Genomic DNA, 14617 nt, shown 5'->3' with positions numbered 1-14617 from the left:
ATGTAATTATATATATTAAGAAAATAATATTATTTTTTATATATTTATATTTTCATCTAATGTGCTGTACACAACCATAGTAGCTCAACTATTTTTTTATTTTATATTTTTTTAATAAGTGTACTTCCATGAATAAAATAAAATAAAATAAAATAATATACATATAATATAGTAACAATAATATTAAAATAAAAGCTATAATGTCGTGGCTTCATTTTATTTGTTGATTAATCCAATTAAGCTGCATACATATCCTTTTGATTGTAAGAGGAAACTAAAATTAACATAGTTCTCTTATTTTAGACCGAAGTTATCACCCAATAACCTATTCATCGGTGTTAGATTCAACCTTTTGCTTGGTGTTGGGGACGTTGTTATGCTTATCATGTTATGGGTGAAAAAGAAGTCACTTGAATCTGGACTTCCCATCTTTGCATCTTGTTGTCGAATTTGTGCACGCTTCTAATCATCTGTGCAAATTTAAATTTCAATGTTTAGCGCAAACAATTGAGAACATGTCATGTCCAACATGTTTGTTACACTACGTCCCGCAGGACCTGCGCATAACAACCGCCGTGACAACCAGAGGAAGGACACCCCCGCTACTTAACTCTCGAGCAGCCACAAGGCTAACAAAAACCTGTGATACAACAATACTGGATTAAATTTACAAGTTTGGGAAAAAGGTAAAAAAAATAATACAAAGAACACAAAGAACACAAAGATAGCACAGAGGAGAAAACATCATCATAGCCTGATAGTAGAGTTCAAAGAAACATGCTGGACATAAATACAACAAAGTTTTCAATAAAGGCAGGCAACATACAAGCCTTAGAATTACTACACATAGGGAAAAAAACACACTAGTGGGTCCATAATCCTAATACAATGAGTTCATGACCAACAATAAACACACACAGGATTAAAACTGAAGAAAGACAAGCAAGAGTTTGCCCAACACTCCGCCTCGTCGCAAAGACACTAGAAACTAGAGCCTGGAGGGGAGGGAGAGGGTGAGTAACTAAAGTCACTCATTGAATGGGATAGCATAATTTTAAAAGTATATAAAAACCAAATTGGAGCATTGCCAATAACCAAACGTTTGCAATAATACATATAGCTTGAAATAATTCAACATGTATATAACAATATATATATATATATATATATATATATATATATATATATATCCATATACATATGTGTAAGAAACATAGTTTGGCATAAGAAAAGTTTGCTTTTGGTTCATATAAAAGTTCTACATCGAAAAAACATACTTGAGCATAATATGAGTTTTAAAACATTTCAATATGAAATCGCCACTAAATCCCTTTCTTTCAAGATTGAAACAAGAGATCACATCTAAAGCATTAAAACATAAAACTCGTCTCAACTCTTCATCAAATCAATTTTCCAAGTAATAAAATTTTGTGAGAGACTGAGCTCTTAAAAGTGACATCTGGGCTTCGACCCCCTCATCACAACCCAAGATAACAATAATATTTTTTTGAATACTAGATTTACATCTCAATCAGTTAATCAATGGTCTCAAAAACTCTCTAAACTCTAGCCATGGCCGTGGCTAAGTTTAGAGCCGTTAAGGTCCTCATGCCCTTGATGTTGACCCATTGGTCCACGGTGTGGTGACTCCTGCTTTTCGATGAATATTTAGTGAAAGCTTTGCACTTACACCTGAATCTGGACCAATAAATCAGCCGGTCTTCCACACCACCTTAATAGGCTGGCTATGAAGATTGCCTACTGCAGCAGGATGTCATCATCCAAACCATCCCGTTGGTGCCTCAATAATATTCACAGGGTCCTTGTTAAGGACAAATATTCACATACCAATAATGAACATCATTTCTATATAAACCAATGCCAAAAGTGTAATATATACATAGAGTCTCATAATTCATTTCAAACCCGATATACTAACATAGCTATAAGCATTTTCATTTCAATGTTTAGAATTTCACATATAAATCAACAACGTAGCAATCATTTCCATATTAAAAAAATGTCAAAAGTACGAATGCGCTAGGGCTAAGGCCCTAGATCGTCATTATCATCGAAACCACATCATATATATATATATATACATAGTTATTGCAAGAATACTTTAAATTAAGTTTTTCACATTTTAAAAGTCTAATTAATAAAATCCATGGTTCAATGCCCCACATTAATTATGTTTTGCAAAATCAGTTGTATTCGACAAATCATTCAATTCCACGAGTATAAGTAAAATCATATTCAAATTACCAAAAACATGGTCATACAAGCAAAGGGGTATTATGACCATTTTTCCCAAGTAAATACGAATAGTATTGAAAGAGAATACTCAGTATACTTTTGGAATGCATCGCACATATCATGACCTTGCTTCCACATCCTCTCACAACTTAAAGAGAAATTCATCAAGGACCATCCATAATGTACAATTAATTATCAAACTTAATTGCTAAAATACAAATTCAATTCACCCATGAATAAATAATTGTCAAATAATCAAATTTACATATACCAAAACCACATTGAACATGAAAATATAATTCTTCCATCACATGTGCCTTTGTGTGTCAGGACATTGACCAACTATTGCATTTGGGATTTTGATATGCCTATAAGGCTTGCACATCATCAAGTAGTCATTTACACAACCTATCACTGTTCAGACATTTTCCTACATTAAACCAAATCTAAATTCGTCAACAAAGTGTCAGTGCTCCTAAACACCAACATTAACCTAACTAATAATAAATTCATTACAAGAGCTCTCAAAAGTTGACTCCCTCCTCTTAGGAGCATTATGCCAAACCATTCTAGAGAAATCACAATAATCTTCAATTTAACAATCCAAATTCATTCCAACACTCAACACATATAACACAAGGTATCCATCATTATTCTTCTGAAGAATTTCCATTGTATTAAAATAGGCACATCAAAATTATGAATTTCAATTCAACAATAATTATAGTCATTAAAATACACCCTTTAGATATATTTATAGAATCAAACTGCATTCAAACTCCATATACTTTGTTCACAATATCATACCTCAAAAACTTTAGAAATGTTACAATGCTAGAGTAATTAAATCGTCCTTAGTCCACACATATTACCAAGTAATATTTTAACCTCAACCTCATAAGGACTACCCGAAAATATGCATCAATTAAACCCATTATCCCTCCTCATTAACTTCACAATTCAAAACCATATATCGATTTATTAACATAACTATACAACTCAATTCAAAACATGTATATCTCATCATAGGGTTATCCAGGACAACATTTAAACACAGGGAATGAAATCCATTTCCATAAATATCCATGCTATAAGCATGTTTAGATAAACAAGTGCTCATAAATCATTTTAACTCTAAAATGCCATTATAATCATAAACACATTCATCGAAACATCAAGAGTTTCATATATAACTCAATAATATAGAAATTCATTTCCAAACCGATCAAAGCATTGATTCATTGTGATAAAACCATGGAAAACTCTCAAATAAAGAAAATGAAGATTTTTAAGTAATGTTCTAATAGAATCATGGAATCACAAAACCCACTAGCAAATTTAGAAGATTGGATTTCCTCAAAGGTTCTACTGCTCCGCCGGCTTCTTGCCTCGAGTCGCACTTTCACCACCTAACCAAAACACTACTCACACAACAAGATCCAAACAACAAGAGAGAATGAGCAAATAACAAAAGAATAACAAAGTGATGCACAAAGAAATCCTAAACCTATATGCCATGCAACCTTATAATAGGTCTAGGGTTGGCTCAAACTTGAGTTTAAGGATTTGTAGAGCATTTCTATGGAGATATGCTTCCTTCCCAACCAAGGAAATACAAGAAAGGAGCAAGGTTCATTGGAGATACAGTATTGTTGCGGTATCCCCGAACTCAAGCACAATGAAGGTTCATGGATTCAACAAATTTTGAAGGAAATGGAATACATACTCTCCACTTAAGCTCTTATCATCCACAAACAAGAATGATAACCACAAATCTCACTAATTTCAATAAGTATAAACCCTAGATCTAGGATTCAAGGAAATGAAAATATAAGTAGAAGATAGGAAATGATCTAGCTTGGATCTATGATCCTACTCTCTCTCACAAACAAGGATAGAGAATCAAATCAAGGTTCTCAAGCTCATTAATCACAACCCTAGTCTCATTCCTTTAAGGATGAAGAATTGGAAGTAAAACAAGGGAAGGAAGATGACCTTACCTCGCCAAGCCACAAGAAGAAGGAGAGAGCACTAACGGAGTTTCTCCCAAAGATGAAGATGGATGGAGGATCCATGTGAAGGTCTCTCATTCAATGGAAGAAGAAGGTAAGGAGAAGAGAAGGAAAACAAGGAAGAAGAAGGATGAAGGGTTTATAAGTAAAAATTGACAAGAATGCCCTTATAACAAGAAGGAAGAAATAGTACAGGAAAGCTTCTCACATGCTGTGCCATTTCTCACAGGCTGTGCGGAGCTCAGTATTGAAGAACAAGGCTTGCGACTGGGAATGGCTCAGGCTGTGCCAACCATAGGGGTGTAAATGAGCTAAGTTTCACTAGGCTCGAACTCGGCTTGAGCCATGTTTTTTATGCTCAAGCACGGTTCACTGAAAAACTCGAGTAGCTTGAGCTCGGCTCACCAAGCTCAAAATTTGTTATACCTGAACTAAACTCGAGAAGCTCGAGGCCATTTAAGGTTGATTAACCTATCATTTTAAAAAAAATGTAAATAAATATAATATAATTCATAATAAAACTCCAAATTCAACACATCTTCATTATATTCATAATAAAATTCCAAGCTCAAAATTCAAATAACACAAATAACATATCCATAATTAAACAATCTGAATCAAAGAAAAGATGTAATATCTTGAACCTTTGGATACCTGTAAGAAATTATATTCAGGGTATTATCACAGTTGTAGTAAGATTTTTCTGCAGAGGAATTTTGTTGAGAAACCCCAAGTGGAAAGCTTCAAGGACCTAAGTGTGGAAATTTATAGTAATTTTGGGTTCACAAGTAATAAAAAGAATGTGATCTGAAGTATATTTCGAAACCAAGGATTGAAAGGTAAGTTCGCAGGGGCCTTTTGGAAATATTATATCATGATTCAGGGACCATTGGAGACTTTTCAGGGAACCATTTTGTAATGAAATTTATTTTTCAGGGACCAATAGTGAATTTCATCAGAAATTTAAGTTAAGAGATAGGAAGGTTTTGGATAAGATTTCTTCTTCATCTTTGGGCTTCTAACCAGTGAAAAAAAGAAAGAGAGAAGATAAGAAAAAAAAAAAAGAAATTTGGAGATTTAGGAAGAGAAGAAGCTTGATGCGGGAGGATGGGATGAAGCTTTCTTTGGTAAGAATTTTGGTGGTTTATGTATTCATATACTTGTATGTATGTGTGTGTATGTATGTGTATTTATTTGTATGTGTGTTTGGTTTGATGAAAATGAAAGATGAGATTTGAAGAGGTGTTGATGGAGAGGATGAAGTGGTTTTTTGAGATGATTTTGTTTGGAAAAAAACCATTGTATTTGAGTGGGATTTTGCTTGGAATGGAGGATGAATTTTTGGGTTTATTGTAGCATTACTGTAACAACCGGGATTAAGGGTTTGTTTTGATCAATTAAGTAGATGATGATGATTAAGATGGTAATGATGATGATGGTTGAAATAGAGTTGGTTGAGTTTAACCTAATTGAGATGAGATGTTTGGTTGGATCAAATAAAGTGGGAGTGAGTTGGTTGAGTTTAATTGATTTGGCTGAGTTGGACTTGATCAAATCAAATGAAGTGGGCTTGATTTGAATTAGTCAAGTTCATTTTATTGGATGAGAGTTGGGTTTGGATGAGAGTTAATGTGATTGGGTTCAATTGAATTGATTTGGTCTAAATTTGATCAAATCAAGATAAGTTGTGGTTGGACTTGAACTGTTTTGGCTAGGTTAAGTTGGTTAAGGTTGATTTGGGCTTGGTTTGGATTTTGAGCTAATGACTTTGTGGTCAACCAATTCGAGGAGAATTGGGTTTAGTTGAACCAAGCTGGTTTAAGAGATTTTGTATAACAATTGAACTTGATTTAGTGAAATTGAGGTTGGTTCAGGATGGTTTAGCCCAAATTAAGTTTGGTTTAAGTGCAATTGGAGATTAGTTTGATTATGCAAAGTCGGGTTTGAACCGATTGGAGTGAGCGGGCCCAATTAGAGAGTTGGTTACTTGTTTCTTACATTTTCTTTTGGGTTCAGTTATGTCCTTAGTTTGTCGTATTTATTTATTTTATGCCATTCTATTAGATGTTGTTCAAGCTTGGGAGGGAATTCCATGTCTAGCTGGAAATCCAAGAGAGACCAGGTGAGTTGGTAGCGGCTATTATTTTTGGTAATTGGTTAATTGTTACTATTTTGAAATAATTGTTAAACAACTAGTATTTTGGAAATAATTATTTAATTATTTCATTTTATTATGGTTAATTATGTATAATGTTAAAGGATATTTATATTTATTTGCCGCTGTTGTGTCATGATAATCGTATTGTTATATCTGGCTTTGTATAATTATACGTTGTTTCAACAGTGGAAAATATATGTTTATGTTTATTTTCAGGTATTGATTTTTATGGTTATGTGTACCTTGACTTTGAAATGATTTGTGAAATCATGTGGGCATATTAAAATGTTTTACTTTCAATGCTTGTGGATTTGGTTTGCATTCCTAGTATAAGAATGGTGTCCTGGATTTGGACATGCGTGTGATGATTTCCTCGAGTTGGAAATTAGAAAGAATTCCATTGTTGCATTGGATTTTGATGGTGACTGCGGACTTTAGTTCGACACTGCAGTGTGGGGTTCCAAGGTCTGGCCTGATGGGAGGCGGCGTGGTTAACCTTGAGTTTACCCTGGTCAAGAGGTGCGCGGAACCATTGATAGGGGGGTCTTTGATGTGAGAAACCCGGGATCACTTCACGGGGACTCAATGGCCAACGTCAAGGTTATGAAGACCTTGACGGCTCTCAACCTAGTCGTGATGACAGCTAAGTCGGGGAGTGTTTTTAGGTCAATGATTTGATGGTGGATTTTAGTTTACCTGTTATTTTGGATTGTTATTAGTGGGCGAAGCCCAGCTATCGCTCTTAGGAGGACAGTTTATCACAAAATTTTTTATTTTCTGGGAAAATTGATTTGATGATGATTTATGCTGAATTTATGTTTTAAAAGCTCTTAAAAGTTGTATTTTGTCGAAATTATGGTATTTGGAATAGTGGGAAATTATTTGAGAAATTGATCTTAATACAGTTTATATATGCTATATTTAATTATTTGAAATTATTGAGCCACTATCGGCCAACTGAAATATGTTGCAATTGCTGGAGCAGGACCCAACTAGATTGCTTGTGAGAGTATAAAGCCAGTTAAGGCTGAGTTCAGGGTTGCAGTTGGTCCCTTTTTTTTCTTCTGCGGGTGTCGTAATTTTGTAGCGGTTGTACTTGCATGTTGTGGAGTAATTATGTGTCTTGTATTAATGTATTTGAACCTGTAGCTGGTGTAAGGTTGACAATCGTCTTCTGTAAGTCTGATTTGACTTTTTAGATGTGTCAGTTTTCTAGTTAAAATGGATTTTTAACTAATGGGTGACATATTTACCTCGGTAAAAGGGGTCGGTGTGACAAAAGATAGGTTTTATCATAATTGAAATACAACAACAAAGTTTCATAAACAAATATTTAAATGATCAAGATAAGTTCCACCACTCCAAGGCATTTTTATCAAAGATCAAGGTTTAATCAAAGGTCAACACTTGATAGCAAGAGTGACTTCTACTGCTTTCTTCTATTTCTACAATAAGAAAGTAAACATTATTAAAAGAAACTTGATTTTTGTTAGTTATTATATATATATATATATATAATAAATCAAGTAAAAAATAAAACACTTTATAAACATACCTTACTCTTTTTCTTCACACAATGAAGGCAACACAACCAATCACATCCACAAATTAAACCTTACATAGTATCAACAAACAGTAAGCACGATATGAATCAATAACTCACGACCGACACTAAAAATGCATTCAGAAGCTATAATGATTATAGGTATATCAAGAATATCTCTATCCATCTTAGACAAAACACGATACTTCAAGGTATTTGCCATCCACCGTTCCAAGGTGTCAAACTTGCCAGAATCTTCATCACAAATATAGCACCCTTCTTCAAGATAAATTTCCAAATCAGATTTTTGTGGAGTAATAGTTTCAACTGTCTTCACAAATGCTTTAAATTGAGATCATCCCTAAGAAGAACTTTGTCCACTTGCACTACTATTACTACTTGTGCAAACAATTAATGTGGTTTTAGCACTATTCTCATAACCAATGGACTGATATTGAACAAGATATTCAATGTAAATCTCTTACAAATAAGTTTTCACATCAAGAATATGAGTTTGTGCTTCCACAAAAGGGTACATTCTAGTAAATGAAAACTCAATAGCTCTCATTTTGCACCTAGGATCCAAATAGCAACAATTTCCATCAACAAATTGCATTCACCCCAATACTTGTCAAATATGATTTTCATGTTTGTAACTATGTCAAAAATGAAGCTATCTCCACCTCTATTTTCTTGATATTTTCTATCTAATATTACTTTCACATGGAAAACTTCATTTAAAAACAAGTCTAAGGTAGGATACTCACTTCCAAAAATAATGCTGGTGGTGGAATTGAACACTTCAAGAATTTCATAAACGTTTTCTGTCTTCTCCCATTCTTCATTGCTTGGAAAACAATCATAGGTGACATCACAATCTTTGTATCTTGACATCTTTGAATTGCAATGCAACTGATAGCATATCATAAGTTGAATTCCACCTTGTCTTGCAATCAAGCACCAACTTTCTATAAAGCAATTGCAACTGTTGCACTATATTAGAAAACATAGTCTCCTTTCATATTACTTAATATGAAGCACACTATCGCGGATATTCTTAATTACGCTTTTAATCTCTAAAAGACCAAATTGAACCATTATGTTCAAAATGTGAGTTGTGCATCGAACATGAAACATTCTTCCACCACAAAGCAACTTCTTATGTCTTGCAAAAATGTCTTTCAAATTTCTAATAGCAACATCATTCTTTAAAGCATTAGCAACAAAGATTGTGAACACCTTACCTTCAATTCTCCATTCTTTGCAACATTTATAAATAGCATCGGCAATGTCAATACCACAAAGAGGCGGAGGAAGATGCACAAAATTAGAACACACTTCTGTAGTTTCCAATCAACATCAACAAAATGTCCCGTCACAACCATGTACTCCATCTTTTGAGGTGATGACATCCACATATCGGTTGTCAAACTAATTTTGTTGACATTCTTCAACAATGCAAACAACCTCTTCTTTTCATTCTCATACACATTCATACAATTCTTCACTCGTGACCCGAGACATCTTTTTCCCATTGAGCATCCCCCATATCATGTTAAAACCTTTATCCTCTACAATGAAAAAATAGATGTTCATGTATTAGAATCCAATATACAATTGCCTCTCTCATCTTTCCTATGTCCAATTTGCTAGCCATAAATGCCAGTGTTGTTTCTATGCCACCACATTCCTTTTCTTTTTGTTCAAAACAAATATTTTTTTTTGTTGACTTAAAATAGATTTTCTCAACAAACATGTCTTCACATGTCTACCAAAGTGGGTTGTGGCACAACTTGCAAGTATAGAGAGCGTAGTCTTGCAATGAACACACTGTCTTTTCTTATCTCTGTTCGGAAATATAACTTCCACAAATTCAGCCCAAACAGATGATTTCTTTTGCCTTTTCTCTTTTCAAATGTCTCCTCTTCTCTTGTATTTGTTGTTGTTGTTGTCATTATTGTATTTATGTTGGTATTGGTGGTAGCATTTGGAGACCATTCATCTTGTAATGGTGGACTATTCAATGAATTATTTTGACAAGATGAAATCTACATAAAAAAGTAACAAAATTAGGTTATTACAAAGAATAAACAAAGATGATGTCAATAATAAGAAACTACATTTCAAACAAAAAAATAACTTGCTTTCTAACAGAGAAATTTATTATATCAATATGTATGTTGATAACAAAAGCTAGAGAAATTCACCTTCCAGAGCTTGAAATGACCTCTCAGATCTTAACAATTTTAAGGCAATATGGTTGATCATACCAAAAAACCTCACCAAATGCCAGCTGAAATAAAAGGTTTGTGTATCAGAAGTTATAAGCAATAGCATAGAAACAACAATATTTGATTAATTTGCCACCAGATGCAAGGAAACATGTATGTCTCTGTGTATGTTTGATTTAATAGCATAGCAATAGAAAAAGAAATATTTAATTTAATTAATACTGAAGACAAGAGTATGACTGCTTCAATAATTTGATAGCAAGAGACAAAACCATAAAATAAGAATTAGAATTCGGTAGTGAAAAAGGCAATTAAAAATGCATCCTATAACACTAATAAAACAACAAATGTTTGATAATACTTCAAAAGACACAGGATGACAAGAGTTTATCATTGAGATTGTTGCTGAAATCAAAATGCTCAGTTTTAAAAAATAAATGTGATAAAAATATTACAATAATTTAAGCTAATTGTATATTCTATGGATTCTCAAAAGCATTACTACAGACAACTTATTATTTATTTGTGATAAAATTAATGAGCTTACATATTTGTCATGCCATTCATTGTATCAAGTTTCCCTACAGATGTTCAATATGTTAATCAAGCATAATAAAGCCAAGAATGAGTTCATAGTTATAGTTTCCATAAACAAAAGCATTAAGAAAAGTTTGATTTTTTCTTGCTGAACTAAAATTGCAAAGCTTCTTAAGCATGCTAGGGAAGCAAGAAATTCTTTCCTTGTTTTCATGGCTTCTTACTCAAAATTTAGTTTCCTTGAATAGTGCCAAAAACAGAGAAATTATACATATAAGAAAAAAATTCAAATTTTCAAAGCACCATCAACACATCCTTCCTGTTTACTTATCTAAACTTGATTTTGTTCATCTAATTACCAAATAAAATATGCTAAAAGAAACCAAGGGGCCGAAGAAAAAGAAAACTCATATTTTCTCTATATGGCCCAAATTTCACCTTCAATCCACCCACACTTGTTCACAATCCAATCCTAATCTCCCAATGATATCAGATACACAAACAATTTGAATTTGAAGATGAAAAAACCAATAAATGAAAACATTAGGAACTTTTCAAAGTATCAAAATCAAGCTAGTAGCTTTGAAAGAAGAGAAACACATATAGTGGGGAAGCATCAAATGCCAAGGGAGCAAGGTGGAGGAATGATCTCAACGACCTTGAAAGAGTAATGATGATCGTGGTCTCTCTCTTTGTTGCATAGACCTGGAGGTGAGTCTACGGGCTAAGCCTAGAAGGAATGGGTGATAAGCATGAGCGCCAACAGATCTGAGATCAGGCACTGGGAAGAACTTCAATTAGGGTTGATTTGGGGTTAGAAATTAGAATTGGGTGGCTTATATACTTAGGTATTTTTGTAATTTAAATATAACTAATTTTTTAATAATTTATATATAGAAGCTCGTTTAGGCTCGAGAAACTCATGAGCTGAGTATTTTTAGTCTTGAGCTTGGCTTGTCAAATTAAACGAGTAGCTCGAGCTAGGCTCGGCTCGGCTTGTAAAAATTCAAATTGAATTTGAGCACGGACTAAGCCGATCTCGAGTAGCTCACGAGCAGCTTGACTGATTTACACCCCTAGCCATCCGCACAGGTTGTAGGGGTGAGAAAAAAAAAAAATCCGGATCCGATGATCTGATTTGGTATCCAAATTTTTCACCCGAATTTTTTGGATACCAGATCTGAAAAAAAGGGTCTGATACCCGATCCGAATTTTTTAGATGAAAACCGGGTCAGAAAAATTAAAAATCGGGTAATCGAATCCGATCCGGTTTTTAATTTTTAGTTTTATATATATAAATACATGATAATTTTCAATTTTATATGGTCTAAAAAGTAAAAAAGAAAAAAAAAAAAAATCAAAATCCCTCGCATATAAACCCTTTAAGAGTTATATATATATATATGTGTGTGTGTGTGTGTGTGTGTGTGTGTGTGTGTGTGTGTGTGTGTGTATTAATAAATTTAAATTTTACAAGGGCTAAAAGTAAAAAAAGTCCAAATCCCTATTCTAATAACTTAAAGAGTTATATACTTATATAGTTATATATATATATATATATATTAATAAATTTAAATTCTACATAGATTAAAAGTAAAAAGAAGAAAATCCCAAATTCCTACCTCCTAGTTCCCAACGGCCATCATCTTGCCTCTTCTCTCTGGTCGCCATCCAAATCCCTTCTCTCTCTAGCAACCTATGATCATTATTGATGAGACACTTGATGCTTCCAAAGATTTTTTTTTTTTAATGACTAAGATTGATAAAACTTTTTATTATTTTTATTATGACTTTTGTTGTGTAGAGAATAATATAAGAGTTTAATGCTCTTTATAAATTATAAGTCTTTCATATTTGTTTTTTATGTAATGTTGTTATAAAAAAGCAAATCTATAGAGTAGATAAAATATAAATTCGGATCCGGATATCCGATCTGTTTTAAACCGGGTGCCCGATTCTCCCCGATTCTCGGTACCTGATTTAAACCGGGTCGGATATGGGTCGACTTTTTACTGATCTGAAAAATGGGTACCCAATCCGGTTTTGCTCACCCCTAATAGGTTGTGCGGATCTTTGCTCAACCAACAATTAAAGGCTAACACCCGTGCAAGTTGTGCTATTCCACATAGGCTGTGTTGTTTCGCACAGGCTGTGCGAATTTTATCCCAACAAAAGGATTTAAGGTCGGAGATGGTATAGGATGTGCCGGAACCCGAATACAAAGACTATTTTATAGTCATGAACTCCCTGACCAAACAAAACCCTGCTATGGCAAATAGAAGGAAAGCTCGACTAAGTTTTGAGTTAACACACAAGAAAAAGACTGATATACCATAATGTTTCCACTTGCACTGAAAGTCTGCTCGTACACTACTGTAGAAATAGGGTATGCAAAAATATTATTTACAATTAATGAAATAATAGGATATGGATTTTCATTGCCTTGCCACCATTGAAGAATGTTGAAGGTCATATCTACATTCATGTCTTCAGAGAATCGAAAGGTAGTGTTTAAGTACAGGTCGACCTATGAGTAATGCAAAACCCTAGGCTTCTTATTTGGTTGACTTTGCCAAAATGATTCTCCCTTGTTATTGCTAGGCTGTCCTAGTGCCTTAGTTGTAACTTGTGGAACTATATGCCCATAATGAGAGCAATAGCTCTCATAAAATTCAAAAAGTTGTGACTTAACATTACAAACAAATACTCTATCATCTATAAAGATGTCAGACTCCCAGGACTGGCCCAAGCATGACCCAAGCTCAATTTAAACTAGATCCAAAGTCAATGTTTGACTGGCCAGTCCAAATCTGACCCAAACAAACATTGGATTGGATATGAATATCATTTTCAAGTGATGGGCTAACCTGTGGACTGGCCCTTTCCAACTTCTTAGAATGTAATTGTCTCATGAGTTGAGGAATGACGCCATCTAATTATCTATATTCCCCAATAATAATCTCATAACTTGCACTTGAACAACTGGCTACTTACAATTAATTCTCAAGTTACACCACCTTATCTCATAGTCAATAACTTTCTCATCTTGATTTTGCCTTATATTAGCTAGATATGTTATAGTAATCTTATCAATACACTGAAAGCTTTTTTATTCAACACCAAGTCTAGATGGATTCAAATTACAAAATTAGCGCACCATTCAAATACTACTTCAACAAAACTAGAGGTGAACTTGTGTAACAAAAGAGATAAATTGTTGTTTGTCTCCACATGCTATTACAAAATGAGCTAGGAGTTAATTTGGATTCTTTAAGGCATTGTATTGTTTGAACTAAGGAACACAATATTTCCTTAAATAGGCAACTTGATCACCATATATAACTTAGGTATGGTTTATCACAATTCCCGTAAGTGTACTTCTGTAGCTTCAAAAGATCTCTTCACCAACCCATGTGTCTGTCAATAGGCAATAGTGAGACTCATTTGAAGAGAATTAACAATTAGCTAATTCTTCAACCTCACAATTAATTATAGGCATCAAAAGATGTCTTCATCAACTTCTGTGAGTTTCAAAAGACAATAATAACGCTCCTTTAATTAAAGAGAACAATCAACTTATGCCTTCATCTTAGGGTGTGTTCATTTGGGCTGAAGTGAGGGGAAGTGAGTTGACTTCGCCCCACTTCTGATGTTCTTTTATCATGAAGAGGGGGAAGTCCCACTTCCCCCACTTCCCAATGAAGTCAAATTTATACTAGACCCACTTCAGTGGTTTTGTGGCTGAAGTGGCTTAAGTGAGGCCCATATAAAAACCTGAGTTTCTCCCACTTCCGCCACCCTTATGAACTCTTGGAAATAGAGTCTCCCCACCCTCTCTCTCCCCGATTCAGCACTCTCCCCTTCTCTCTCCACCAGCAAT

The sequence above is a fragment of the Dioscorea cayenensis genome, chromosome 17, assembly GCF_009730915.1.
Source record: "Dioscorea cayenensis subsp. rotundata cultivar TDr96_F1 chromosome 17, TDr96_F1_v2_PseudoChromosome.rev07_lg8_w22 25.fasta, whole genome shotgun sequence".
In the NCBI taxonomy this organism is placed as follows: domain Eukaryota; kingdom Viridiplantae; phylum Streptophyta; class Magnoliopsida; order Dioscoreales; family Dioscoreaceae; genus Dioscorea; species Dioscorea cayenensis.
Note: the sequence above shows the minus strand (reverse complement) of the source record.